Below are 16,144 nucleotides of genomic sequence, written 5' to 3' on the forward strand. Positions count from 1 at the left end.
GGTACTTCTTCGTGCATACACCTATCGTTTATTTTACACACCACACTCCAAACTATATTGGATACCTTTACATTTGAATCTTGCTACCACACACGCACACACACACTCACACACATACACCATGAAATAAATGCAACATTTACATAAAAGCTACACTAAATTTCATGCTTAAATAGAAAAATAATAATAAGTATACTATCTGATCATATTACTTTCCGGAGCCTGAAACTTATAGTAGCTCAAATGTCATTTCTGCGTTTATTTAAAAGATATTTATGTGCCACTGGATGGACTACATTTTAGTACTACTACTATTACTAACATCATCACAATAACAACCATCACCACCACCATCACCGTTACCGCTGCAACTGTTGATACCATATATATTACAAACATCTATTGGATAGAAAATTACTATCTGTAAATCACACCACAAGAGATATTCAGCAACAGTACTTTGGAGTAAAGATTAGTTTCCAACATAACATGCCAGTCCTGGTTTAGTGCGAATATTGTTGTAATTTAGCCCCAGCTGGCTATACGGCACGATCTGTGTCCTTATATTTTCGAACAAAGGGATCTGTCAACCTCACTCGGAAATCGCGATACACATATTGTTTTGAGCTGAGTGTGTGTGCTAGAATCCGTTCTTCGAAAGCATAAGGACACAGATCGTGTCGTATAGCCACCTGAGGACGTTGTCTCCTGCGGCTAAATTACAGCAACATTCGTCTTAAACCAGTACTGCCATGTTATGTTGGCAAATAATCTTTACTCCATTTATTGGATAGACGAAAAAATGAGGCAAAATGAGAAGGGAATAAAGTATTCGAAGCAACATACCTTGATCATACGTTACCGAACCTTCTGTTACTTTACAGTAAAGTTTTACACAACGAAAGTTATAGGTACCAAATGCAAATTCGTCACTGCTCAAACATTGTCCGTCAGTGTCCTTGCAGACTGAAAGTAATGTAATTGTATGTATGCATATATATATATATATATATATATATATAATATATATATATATATATATATATATATATAGAGAGAGAGAGAGAGAGAGAGAGATACATCTAATGTAGGATAAAAAATTTTCGAAAAAAATTCTATCAATGGTCAGCATATTAAAAAATACCATTAAAGGTTAAATTTATAAACACGTCTCGAGATGGGCTAGGGAATTTCTATTTTGGATATATTTGGGGTACTTAATTGTGCTCATGACTTAGTGTTTGCTTCTTCCATGGGTATAAGTAAGTATTTCACTTATTTCTTTGCCGCATTTATCACTCATGAAGAGAAGGTTCTTATGAACTAACTCTGAAATCGGGTCCGACATGGTAATAACGGGATTTTTTAGAAATTTCTGTCGGCTTTCTTCGAGACGCGTGCTTGTAGTGATAAATTAGGTGGTTATTGACGTTGTGTCGATTTTCGGAATATTTTGGCATTAAAAATGTTTTCTTTTGCCCTTACTTATAAATTATATATAAATATACTTTTGTGTTTGTGTATCATAGGTGCAGGCGTGCCTGTGAGGTAAGGAGCTTGCTTCCCAACCACGTGGTACTGCATTCACTCCCACTGCGTGGAAACCTTAGGCAAATTTCTTTTACTGTAGTGCTCGGCCCGATCAAAGTCCTGTGAGTGGATTTGGTAGATGGAAACTGAAAGAAGCCTGTCGTATATATACGTATATATAAATCTATGTGTGTGTGTGTTTGTTCTCCCAACCCCAACCGGTGTTTGTGTGTTTATAACCGATGTTGGTGATAGCCACAAGTGTTAGTGTACTTGCGTCCCCGTAAGTTAGCGTTTCGATAAAAGATACCGATAAAATATGTATCACGCTAAAAAATAAGTACTACAGTCGATTAACTCGACTAAAAATTTAGGACCGTGCTCTAGCATGGCCGCTGTCTAATGACTGAAACGCGTAAATGATGAAACTTAAATGAATGAGAAAAGAACATGGAATTAGATAGTGGCCTTCACTAGCTTTCAGCTGTTACTGCAATGGCACGTTGTGGCTTCACATTTCAGTGCTTGTGTGTCACAATATAACTTCAACAATGAACAGCGATTTTATTTGGGAAGGCAAGACTTCTGTGAATATATAAACGCTTAAACAAATGAAAGTGCACCTCATTTTGAAGCCGAGATGAAGCTATAGAATGATACACAAACACTTCATTATGAGTGAATTATATTTGATATGAGAAATAATTGCAAAATAATGACGGTCATTATATTGATTTCATGATCCCTTGTCACTTATTTAAGTTTTCATTACATGCTCTAACTGACTAACGGTTTTTCTGAAGTTTATCTATAATGAATTCTTACGCCAGATTCTTAGAATCTCTATGCCTAATATATATATATATATATATATATATTATATATATATATATATATATATATATATATATATATATATTAGAAATAGTACGGATGGTTGTCAACTTTGTTCTATGGAAACTTATAAAATTTTGAAATATCAGAGTAATACAAATCTGTTGAATAACCGTTTGGATTTGGGAGTATCTTGTATACATCGTACAACCCGAACGTTTAAATACTTTAAATAATAATTTTGTGAATATTCCTATATTTTTCAAATTGTAATTCTTTATAATCAAATAAGAAGGAATATACCATACTGGCTTTCAATTTAACATTCATAGATGACTAAAAAAATCTTCACTGCAAACTTGAAATTGAATTATTTTTTCTAAAATTAAACTGGCTTTAAAATTAATAAGGCTTTCCCTCAGTTAAAAAGTACTATGCCTACTCGTAATAAGTGATAGTTTTTTTTTCTCCAAATTGCACTCTCTGTGAATGTGATAGTGACCATATGACATTGACCTAGTTCTCTCATCAAATAGTAGTAATTGGAATTTAGTAGTGAGAATTGTCTTCCTCATGAATTCCTTTTATGGAGTTCTGAATCCCCCTTTACCCCATTTCTACAATTAGAAAATCTTTATTACTTACTTCTCCCTCTCACAAACTTACAGCAGTCTGGAACAATCAAATCTTAGTCAGTCAGTGGAGGGACTCCAATACTTCATATGTTCTTAAAATTTAAATCCACATCTTTGTCTATAAATCTACCTTCTCTATAATGTTGCCACTTGATTAAAAAATGTTTGTATTAATGGAAAACCTCTATAATTGGCTGATGAGTACTCAGCATCTTAAATCTGTTGTAACACTTACAACATTTAATAAAATGATGTAGTACGAAACGATCGTACCAAATTACCGGAGTCATTCTTGTTGCTTATTTTGATTATAATCACCCCACGGATTTTTATGGATAACACCATACAAAATTCTGGTGCATTTAAATTAAGTACCATATTACTTTGAATCTAAATTTTTACATACATATATATATACATGTATATATATATATACATACATATATATATACATACATATATATATATATATATATATATATATATATATATATATATATATATATTTATATACATATATATATATAAATATACATATATATATATATACATACATATATATATATACATACATACATATATATATACATACATATATATATATATATATATATATATTTAATCAATATAGGGTGGCAAAAAATTTTGTAGAATTTTTTTGCCACCAGCGGCCTAGTGGGAAAAATTAAATAGTCATAGACCATTTTTAAGTTCAACATCAAACAGTAGATGAAACGGTGCATCGTATAAGAAATTACAGGGTAAATGTTTTTTAATTTTCTCCTGGTTTATTTTGCGGTTGAAGCTTTGGCTGTTATTTCTAGTGGGTGAATGGCCTATTATAGCCGTTCCTTGATTGTATATATATATATATATATATATATATATAGAGAGAGAGAGAGAGAGAGAGAGAGAGAGAGTGGTTGTATACTGTCAACTTAACGTGACATTAAGGGATTACACCACTGCTGTTTAGCCCTAGTGAGCATCGACGCTTCCTGTCGGCTTCGACACATTTCCTGTGTTCTTATATATTTACGAAGGGGAGACAAATACCCCCAACAGCTAGGCCTGCATCTAGAGACACGCATGTTTCAGGGTCCTTGCTCATCATCGGTCTAGATTAGCAGAGGCCTGCCAGCTGAAGATGAAATCTTTATTATAGGCACGATGGCCCGAATTAAGAGGGGACATTACAAAACAGGACATGGGGTACATATAATAAAAAAAATCGAAAAGTATGGTATGATAATGAATTATTGATAATGGGTTAATGGATTGTCTTACGAGTTCCCCAAGCTCGCAGTTTCATTTAAAATACAATTTTGTTATACTGGGCGTTCATCTGTAATGTGATCGAGTAGCCTCTCCTGGTCTACAATAGCTGGCAAACTGTCATAACGGATATATTGCATTACGCATACAGCCGAAAACACACTTTTCAATTTCATCATTGTCTCTTTTTCCACAATCGCCGCCTTCACTTGATGATCAAATATTTTTGGGTTCAACTTTACTCTGATTAAACTTTTCTTATTTGCTAGCTTCTTTTCAGTTTATTTGTCCTTCATGTACAATATTACCACTTTGAGATTTTTTTCCCTTGGGTCTTCCTCCTTCCTTACATACTTTTAACTGCTCTTCTACTCTTCTGTCCCATTCTTCCCCTGCCTTTAAATTTGCCGGTTCTCTCGCTTTCGCTTCTGCATCCTTCTCTTCGTACGTTCGATCCTCCATCTCGTCGGTAGTCTTCTTTTTCGTTTTTTTCTTTATTTGTACTTTAGGTTGTGATTCCACCCGCGTTCTCTTTCTATCTTCTTTTCCTTCTGTTCTTTACTTTTCTTCCTCCTTCACCAACTCGTCACCACTTTCCACATTATCTGTATTCACAATTTCTTCTTCTACATCCGTCATTTGCAATTCCTCTGTCAGAGCCTCCAATGTTATCATCTCCTCTTGTATTTTTTTTCGGACACACATCCTTCATATGGCCTCTAATCTTACATGTGTAGCACACTTGGGGTCTCCCCTCTACCACGACTCTGAGTCGTGTCTCGTCAGGGAACACCAACTCTTCTGGAATGTTATACATGTCTGGCAAGGTTATGTGTACCAACGCTTGTACTGCATAACCCCAGCACTTTACTTCCTTCGACCTTTCTATCTTCAATATCTCGACATTCTCCTTGCAGTTAAATATTCTTGCTGCTATAATTCGCTCCATTTTCAACTCTGGTGAAATTTTGCTGATTCTTATTCTCACCGCTCGTCTTCCACAATAGCTAGGTAGTAATAGCCATTTTTCATTTTTCAATATTTTTGTAGCGTTCTTCTTTGCTTCAGCTTCGTTCTCAAAATGATCTACCACCTCTATTATAGCTTTTTCTTTAATCTCCTGCAAACACCTCTCAGTGGAACACTGACCTATGCTTTTCTCTTATCCCCCTGAACCCGCCCTGCAGTCTCCTGCCTCCCTTTTCTCCTCACCTATCACCCCACCACCCTACCTCTCCAACTCACCATTCTCCGAGCTTTCCAGCATCTCCAGTCCGACCCATTTACTTCACACATCTTCCCTAACCGACCCCTCCCCTCCTTCAATGGAGCCCACAACCTACGAGACCTCTTGGTCCACAGCTTCTTCCCCAACCCTACCTCCCAACCAGGCTCATTCCCCTGCTCCCACCCACGCTTCCGCACTTGCCCTTACCTCTCCAACACCACCCTCCTCACCGGCACCCATCATTGACCCTATCGCATCACCGACTCCTTCACCTGCACTTCTAACAATAACATCTATTGCATCTTCTGATCTCTCTGCCATTCTCTGTACATCGGATAAACGGTACGCCACTTGGCTGACCGGTTCGCGGAACACCTCCGAGGCATCCGCCAGTCTCACGCCGATGACACCCCGGTCTGACGCCATTTCCACTCTACCGGTCACTCTTTGCAACACTTGTCCGTGTTCGGATTGTCCTTGCATAAAGGTCATCTGGGCTCCCGCTTGCGCCGTGAACAGGGATTAATCTTCTCTCTTCGCTCCTTTATGCCATATGGCTCAACTCTCCACCCCTCTTCATCTAACCTCCTCCCTTTGCCTCTCTCCACCTCCTCTTCCCTCCTACTTCCTCCCACCCACCTTTCCTCTCTTGCTACGACTCCTACTTCTCTTCACCTCTACTCTCTTTCTCTCTTCTCTCTTACTCTCTTTCTCTCTTCTGCCATACCTTCCCCTTCCCCCTTCATCGTCAACCCTTACCCATAAGCGCACCCACCCCTACATATTCTTGCTCCAACTTCCCTATCCTTCCCATCCCTTACACCCTCTCCTACATACCCACCTCTACCCCAACCCTCAGCCTAACCCACACCCCATCCGTGCTTTCCCCACTCTCGCCTTCCCCCTCCTCCCAACAGCATCACACCACACCACACAACACCATAACACACTACACCATACCACAATACACATCACATCACAACACACCAACCACACACCAGCACTGACCAATTCCCATCCCCACATTTTCACAACTACACATACACACACGCACACGTCAAGACCACCAGCCCTTTTCCACACGCACATACGTACTCTCTTACGCACACGCGCACCTTCGTTTTGGGGATCACCTTTACTTTGTTACCTCCCCTACTTCTTCGCTCTCGTGTGTGACACTTCTGTCCGGCATTCGCCATGATAGATCGGTAGCCACTACACACATTTTATTCTCTCCTTGTTTTTTCTGTGTTCCTTTCTGTGGAAGAGCCTAGGCTCAAAACGTCAAATACTTTTTCAATTCCTGAGCTTTATAGTTATACATCTGCTTGTTTTCTACACCACCTGTCTTCATCTTTTGTTTTTTTCGTGAATTCTCCCTATATATATATATATATATATATATATATATATATATATATATATATATATATATATATATATATATACACACACATACATATATATCTTCTTTCATCGTGTTACACCGATAGTTCCAATATCTCTCTCGGTTTTTCCTCTCATCAGTTTCTGGCAAAGCGCGTATGCTCGAAGCGTCAAACGCTTTTCCATTCTTCCCGTACGCCAAACTAATATACCTGCTTGTTGTTCCCTCATCTGTCTTTGTCTTTTTGCTGTACATATGTTATCCTCATCGTAATTTAATCCACTTACATCCCTAATTAATTATCTAGGTGCTATGAATGATTATGTAGCAAGATCAAAATATGTTCATTCATAAATTTAGAACACGCTACAAGAACGAAACTGAAAGCTCGTAGCATGAGTCACATTCTTCATTAAATATGTAAGGTATTCAGGCATAAGAACATAACCAATAGCTAAATCGTCTGATATGAAAAATGTGAAGAAAGTATATGTATTAATTACTGCTTTTTACTTACAGCTTCTCATTGTTTTCAAGTCTTTGTTGAGACATGATATTTCGGCACATGCATCCATTCTTGGATTATTGCGCGTATGTTCTCCGGTACAAAAGCATTTTGCTTCATAGAAACAATCGCTACAATCTGTAAAGGAAATACATTTATGAAGGCTAAAAAATAGGTCATTTTCGTTTTTCACGAGGTGATTCAGTTTATATGGTTTAGTACAAATTCTGCTTGAATTAAATTCCTCCAATCATATTTGAATGTTAGAGCTTAGTAAGTGTCGTAATCGTGTGAATTACGAAAGCTAATATTGACACCTTGTTTTCTTTATTATCAACCAAGCGTTTGATAAACAGCTGAAGCGACTTTGAGCCTTAAACGTGCTGGATGATTGGCGAACATCACCTTGGAAAGCGTGATAATTAATTTCCAATCAAATATCGATGTAATTAGTATTTAGTAGACATTTCGCTTTAAACATTTCGACTATATCAATGTCATGCGAGTAAATTTTTATTGTATTTTCCTTTCAAATTCGCTTACTATTTTCATTCATTTTCTTTAAATATTAATTTTATTTTAGAAATTTAAGTGATGGGGATGGATAAGTTATCAACTATTCCTTGAAATGTTCAATGATGTTAGAAGTTTACCGACTTGCAACTAAGAGGGATGCAAATGTTCATGGATATGACAAAAACGTGTTTTACGTGTTACATGGAAAGAAATGGAACTTTTAAGGGGGTTATATCAGGATCGTATACATCCATCGTATTCAGCGCAATAGATGAAAAAGTAAGAATATTGAAACTTACCGAGTATAGTTTTCATAACAACTTTGGGAAGGATTAGGACGAACAATGTTACCGCAAATGTATACATCTGTTAGTAAAGAAGCACAAATAAAATGTCTCATTATATTCGGCATTTATTTAATATTGTTGCGAAAAGCCAATCATTTAAACAATGTTAACATTCAAATATGAGGTTGGCGATCGCCTCCGGCATATACATTGTCTCTCATACTTCAGTGGTCGACACTATTATTACGTGTAAAATACAGTGGTCACAGTGGTCTCCCGGTAATACCGGGGTATTATGTTGCTGTTGAGGAAAGTTATAATACTGTGCATGATATATAGAAGCACGTATTATACTTTGTTTAGCATCGCATGTTATACAATAAAGAACAGAATGTATGTTTTGCTTAGTAATTAATATTAAATCCTGTATGGCCAAGGACAATATTCTCAAAGTTGGAATGGAGCAAAAGAGACATAATTGTCTAGCAAAAGATTTGATATGAGATTGTCTGCGAAACTAAAGCACGTAAAGACACGTATTAATCATTAAAAAAACATACAGAGACAGTTAACTTCAATTTAATATTTATTACTATAATTTGTTTTTATTTTCTGGAATAGTACCATATTCGCCAATCGTCGAAAATTGCTTTTCTCTTATCCTCCCGAACCCGCCCTCCAGTCTCCCGCCTCCCCTTTCCCCTCACTTACCACCCCACCACCATACCTCTCCAACGCACCATTCTCCGAGCTTTCCGGCATCTCCAGTCCGACCCGTCACTTCACACATCTTCCCTAACCGACCCCTCCCCTCCTTCAAACGAGCCCACGACCTACGAGACCTCTTGGTCCACAGCTTCTTCCCCAACCCTACCTCCCAACCAGGCTCGTTCCCTTGCTCCCACCCACGCTGCCGCACTTGCTCCTTACCTCTTCAACACCACCCTCCTCACCGGCACCCATCATTGACCCTATCGCATCACCGACTCCTTCACCTGCACTTCTACAGGTTTCGCCTGTATTGCAGTTATTCTTATGAGGAGCTGTTTTTCTTTCTGATGAAAAGATTATACAGTTATTCTTGTTAATGTTTCAGTCAGTGAAGTGTGGCCACGCCGCAGCACCTCCTGAAAGGAAGATATGGAACGCTTCACGAATTTGCATATGATTGTTATGCAGGAGCCATTATAATATTTCCTGTATGATTCCAGTTTTACTAAGTACTCATTTCTTATTATTAGCTTTGCATCGCCAGGGCAATGAGCCGCTAGAATGCTAAGCATTCCAAAGAACATGCTTAGTGGCATTTCGTCTGTCTTCACCTTTTGAGCTCAAAATTTACCCTTTCAGGGTCAATGATATAAACACCATTTGGGCACTGAGGTCGATATAATCAACCCTCAAATTTCTGGCCTTGTTCTTATAGTTGATAGGTTTATTGGTTTTGCTTGCCAAAACCCATGACTCTTGTTGTGTTCATCCTGTTAGATATATATTCTGAGCTGTGAGATGCTTGTATCTGGTATTTAAGGCCTCTTTAGTATTAGTTATGTAACGTTGATCATATACTGGGGGGATCATTTTACGTGTACACACGAGGAAGCTAATAAAAGTGTTTTATTTTTATTTTTTGCGGAAAAAAATCATTTTATTTCTTCATTATTTTTAGCACTTTCATTCCTTTCTCGAACTTGTCAAATAAAATTTTGTGAATGTACAAACAACTTGTTCATTTATATAAAGTAGATGTTTTAGGGGAATTTTTTTAGCAGAGAACATTGTTTATTTGGGGGGGGGGAGTGAGGTTCCGTGACAATGGAGATGGATAGATAGAAATATAGTTAGGTAGGTAGATAGATAGATAGATAGATAGATAGATAGATAGATAGATAGATAGATAGATAGATAGATAGATAGATAGATAGATAGATAGATAGGTAGAGGGAGAGAGAGAAAAGTGGTATCTCTCTTCCTATATACCGTTCATATATTTATTTAGTCCGTTACCATTGTATTGGAATGGGTTTAAGGATGGTGACCTGTTAAAAAACCACAGAAAACAAAAACAATGTTCTCTTCTAAACAAAACCCCCGAAATAATATATTTTAAATATAAATGAACATGCTGTTTGTACATTCAGAAAATTCTATTTGATAAGTTTAAGAAAGGAACGAAACGAAAGTGCTAATAATAATGAAAAAGTAAAAAGATTTTTTCCCAAAATTCTGACGACTTTTTCTCTCAATATATATATATGACAGGTTTCTTCCAGTTTCCGTATACCAAATCCATTCACAAGGCTTGCGTTGGTCCGTGGTCATAGTAGAGGACACTGAACCCGAAACCATGTGATAAGGACGCAAGTTTCTTACCACACAGCTATACCTGCGTCTGTCTATCATATTTTCAATTTTATAACAATAACATCCGCGTAATCTGTGTTTTAACTCTTACAACAAATGAAGCAAAAGTAACTTCACAGTTATAATAACGGTTATTTCCATTGAAATGACGGACATTTTTGCTATTCACTTGCAAAGTGCAGACTTGGCAGGATGGTTGAGAAGTTCGTTTTCCAATTGCATGGTTTTAGCACTGAACCCGAGGCTACACAACTACAAATCAAATTTCTTAGCCACACAACCATCCCTGCGTCTCTCTGTTCATTTTCGTTTTAGAGTTATGGATACGCTGCACGTCCGTGTTTGTTCATGTCTCTCTTCTTATCCGTAGATGTAATAATAAGATCCTCGTGTTAGTTAGTTAGTTAGTTAGTTAATTTGGCTCAAAAGCAAATAGCAAGGCCATGTAGGGGGACATGGAGTTAAGTACAGGGTGGTGTTCATGTAAAGAGTTCAGGCCACTTGAGGTCCAGGGAGGCTTTGAACAAAGCGGTCGTCGGCATCTTCACCATCTCGTCTGACAGCTTGTTCCACGGATCCGCAACCCGGACGGAGAAAGCTCCTCTCCTTCGATTGAGATGAAATCGTCGCAGGTAGAGCTTTTCGGAATGACCCCGCAGCCGACGCTCCGGAGCAGGAGTGAAGAACAGCTCTTTCGAGAGGTTACACTTCCCGCTTATGATGTTGTGGGCGAGAATGAGATCACCACGGCGGCGGCGTTTTTCAAGAGAATAAAGGTCGAGCGTCCTCAGCCTTTCTTCGTAGGACAAATTTTTGAGACCATGAACCATGCGGGTAGCCAGCCTCTGGACTCTTTCGAGGTGCTGTATGTCTTTGAGGAGATAAGGAGAAGAGGCTTGAATCCCATACTCCAATATGGGTCTCACCAGCGTGACATAGAGTGGCAGGAATATGGCTGCTGTGAGCATTCCGAATGACCGTCGAATCAAAAACAGAATTCCGCGCGCTTTGTTGGCAGCATGGACGCACTGGGCCGAAGGCGAAAAGGAGGAATCCACCAAGATACCCAGGTCCTTTACCTGATCGGTCCTCTCCAGCAGCAGACGACCCGGCTCGAAATCAAGTTGAGTTGCAGGAGTAGAGCCGACAGGCAGATGACAGCACTTTGACACGTTCAGACACAGGTCCCAATCGTTAGACCACTTCCAAATTTGGTGGAGGCATCGACGAAGATCCTCTATACTACCGCGAGGAGCGACCAGTTTGATATCGTCGGCAAATAGAAGGGTGTGTTGCGTGAGGTCGTCGGGCAAGTCTTTTATCAAGACTAAGAACAACAAGGGCCCAAGCACTGAACCTTGAGGCACGCCACTGCTCGCACTGGAGACGTCGGACCGCGAACCATTAACTTGAACTTGGAAGGAGCGATCTGAGAGGAAGGCACCAACCCATCGTACAATATCCGGATGGAAACTATATGCTTGAAGCTTGACAAGTAGTAGGCGGTGGTTTACCGAGTCAAAAGCTTTGGCAAAGTCCAATAAAACGATGTCAACAGCATCACTATCATCGAGGATGCGCGTCACCAATTCTTGTGTCCTGTCTTTGTCTCTTCTCATAATATTGCTTGTATCGTCTATTCTGTCTTTCTTCAAGCTTTCCGTTTGGATTTATAGTAAGGCTTATACATAGGTAAAACGTTCATAAACAAGTTACGGAGAGCACTGGTGAACGCAGTCGACTTTACGCATGATGTCGCCTCTGACATCTAACCTGGGATGACCCCAGTCCCATCAAACAAGATCACGAAGCAATCACGAGCAAGCATAAACAAGTTAAGGAATTTGGATTGTCTAATTTCCGTTAAAAAAGAGTGAGTTACAAATTGCAACTACATGTATTTCAGCTTCAGCAGTTATTACAGGTAACACATTCTTCGACTGACAGCATAAGCGGCCACAAAATTGGTCGTAATTTCAAAGATTAAACATTCACGTTAAATCGTGTCGGGGTTATCGGGGTAATAAAATCACAACGGTTGGTTCCACTAAATTGCATTAGTGCTGGGATCTGATATAAGGAATTCCGTCGAGATTCTTTCAAACCGTGTCATGAAATTGCTTAAATCATATCGATGTTACTGGATTTTGTAATGAAAATGTGTTTAAATGTGATTCAATACATGTTGAAATTGAAACAATTATATTAATTCACCTTAGAATTATTTCATGTGTAATAGTTTCCATCGTACAAAGGTGACCTGGTCACAGACACACTTTCATTGCAAATATTAGAATGTTTGCAAATAGTTTATTAATACAGTTCTCGGGCCTTTCCTTCTGTTTTTTCCCTTTCTTTTTCCCGTTTTTCTGTTTTACTTCAGCTTTCTGTTCAGACGCCCAGTAGTTTGTCTCATTTCTGCTGGTTGACTTTCTAAGAGTGTCATCGGTCGGCTATCCTTAAACACCTTCAATTTCCTTTTTCCTTTTTTTCGATTGCAGGATTACAACATTTTTATATATGAATATTACCAGATGATAAGATGAGGTGGCAGAATCGTTAGCACGCTGGGCAAAATACTTAGCTGCATTCTTCACCAATTGAGTTCCAAGACCAAAAATTGAAACCGATATTAAGACGTAACACATTTTACATGGTTTTCTTTCATTTGTATTTAATTTTGTTCTTCCTGCTTCTGTTGGTTATCCTTAAAATATGATTGATCAGACAATATTTATGGTGTTGTTGCACAGATTAATTACACTACCGAGATTATATATATTCTAAAAGCGTTGTCACAAAAACAGACAAAAGTAGAGCAGGGACATGCGTTAATCTGAACATCACATGGATAACTATATAAACATCCATCAGTATAACGTTGCAATCGCGATTACACATTGGAATATATTCATACACTTACGTAAACATGTATACAGATAGACAGATATATTCATAGCTACATGAATATACGCACATATACCCATGTAGACATCAGTATGCATAAGAATATATTCATATGGAAGGTAATATATACGTAGCAAAGGAATTTATGTGCCAGTAACTAGGTCGTTGTTGTGCGACAAATATCCTGAAATTTCATCAATTAAACTGAATTTGATTTTAATGGCCTTTTTGCGTTAGTAATTAGGTAGAATATTTCGAAAATGCCAATTATAATGTATAACAACAAAATATAATGGCGAAAACGTGATTCGAACCAGCATCAACTTGATAGAGCAATGCCGGTTACACAGCATTCGACAAACTGCATGCCAGCTCTTCTGCCTCATGCAGCAGTTTTGTATCGCCACCAGTTCCATTTCAGTTCAACTAAATATACAAATAATCAAATAAAGGAAAAAATGCGAATCTCTGGTTCAATCTCTGGCGGGAAAAGTTATAAAAGAAATGCATGAGTTGCGCACAATTCTAACAAACAAACAATTTTCAAAGAATTGAATTTTCAGTGTGAGGATTATTGTTGGTACAACTGCAACTACCAAACATTATGGTAGCAATCCGAAAGAAGGACAGAAAGGTCACATAACATGCTAAGTAGGGAGCCTACGTGTTTTACTGGACCTGCTAGAAATATCAACAAAATCTTAATGTATTTTATTTCATAAATCATTAGATAAGAGGGAAAGACTATGTCTGAAAAAATTAGATGTAACAGCCACGAATAGATTATATTTTGATAACGTTTTTTCTTTACTTAATTACTGATGTAGCTTAAATTACAATAATAAATATATAAATAATTATTTGAATTATTTGTAAGTCATATTCCACCTATGAGATAAAATGTAATTTTACGCAAAATATATTCTCGATGTGATGAAAGTGTAGATTAATTACAAGGGAAATATATTCCGAAAGCCATTATAACATTTCTTTATATCACTTAAGTATATAAAAGTATATAAAAAGTATATAAAGTATATAAAGCATATAAAAGTATATAAAGTATATAAAAATGTTAAATTCTAAATTTGCTTCTACGCATGTAACTCACCTTGAAATCCTGAACGTGAGCTGAAATATCTTTTTTTGTAAAAGAAGAAAATAATTAGTGTTGTAAAATCTTTCAAAGTTTGCGTTTCGCACCATACATCTGCCGTATGTTGTATATACAAATCGTAAGCATACATTCTCAACATGAATTTCTGATTTATAGCTGTGATATAAATTTTAAGTTTACAATGACACGTTTATTGTTAGTTTTATATTAGCGTTTAACACTAATTTATGACAGTCACATGACATGACATGTGAATTTTTGATTTGTTAATGGGGGCAGCAAAACTCCAATTAGCCAATTTTTATTTAAGATAGCAGGGAGTAACTCTTGCAAGTTGAACGTGGAGCTATGAATATATAAGTATGTATATATATATATATATATATATATATATATTATAATATATATATATATATATATATAAAATATTATTAGAGACAAAACCACTATTTTGCAAAACAAACAAGGAAGACTTAATCAATACATAAAATTTTAATAAATAGTCAAAAAAACCGCCACTACAATTGTTTCTTGTCTTGATCGACAATCTTCAGGTGGACTTTCTTGTTTGTTTTGCAAAATAGTGGTTTTGTCTCTAATAATATTTTATAATATTTACTATAAAATTGGATTTAATCCTAAATCTGATTTTTTCCCTGTAAATTTGGATTTATTCCCTAATATTTATTATTATTATATATATATATATATATATATATATATATATATATATATATGTATATGTATATGTATGTATGTATGTATGTATGTATGTATGTATGTATGTATATACATCTAATATAGGATAACGTTTTTTTCAAAAAAATTTCATGGAAGTGGCAGCATATCAAAATACCTTTAAAGGCGAAATTTATAAATTATATTGTAATGTGGTGATTGACGATTTAAAGTCTATTCTCAGCATATTGGCATAGGAATTTTTTTTTTTTTGACCTTGTTTATAAATATACGCACACACAGGCATGGCTATATGTTAAGAAGTCTGCTTCCCGACCAGATGGTTCCGGGATCAGTCAGGCTGCGAGGCGCCTTAGGCATTTGTCTTCTACTATAGCCACGGGTCGACCCGTTTCTTGTGAATCCATTTGGTTCACGGATACTGGTCGTTTAATCTAGTATTTGTTTCAGTCATTTGACTAAAACAATTACAAGAATAAAAGAATAAGAGAATGCATATATATATATATATATATATAATATATATATATATTATATATATATATATATATAATATATATATATATATACACGCACACGCACATACATATATATATATACATGCGTGTAAATATATTTACTCATACACATACACACACACACACACACACACACACACATATATATATATATATATAATATATGTGTGTGTATGTATATATATATATATACATATATATATGTATATGCATTATCAGTCGCACATATATAACGTATGAGTTTGGTTTTTATGTCAATTTTGCTGCGGAATGGCGCCTGAGTAAAGCTTGCACGGCGCTGAGTCTTAAGAACACAAACCAAGTAGGTTGTAGGGGATTCGT

The 16,144-nt window shown here is 36.8% G+C and overlaps 1 long non-coding RNA gene across 1 annotated transcript; it reads right to left on the reverse strand.

The window, feature by feature from the left end:
• Window positions 1-8,973: 8,973 nt before the first annotated feature.
• On the reverse strand, window positions 8,974-14,074 carry LOC118763754. The gene is made up of 3 exons (XR_004999505.1): window positions 14,065-14,074; window positions 11,587-11,589; window positions 8,974-9,200 (listed from the first exon to the last, which is right to left on the reverse strand). It is a non-coding gene; the product is annotated as an uncharacterized LOC118763754 (long non-coding RNA).
• Window positions 14,075-16,144: the final 2,070 nt, after the last annotated feature.

This window comes from Octopus sinensis, linkage group LG6 (assembly GCF_006345805.1).
Source record: "Octopus sinensis linkage group LG6, ASM634580v1, whole genome shotgun sequence".
Classification (NCBI taxonomy): Eukaryota; Metazoa; Mollusca; class Cephalopoda; order Octopoda; family Octopodidae; genus Octopus; species Octopus sinensis.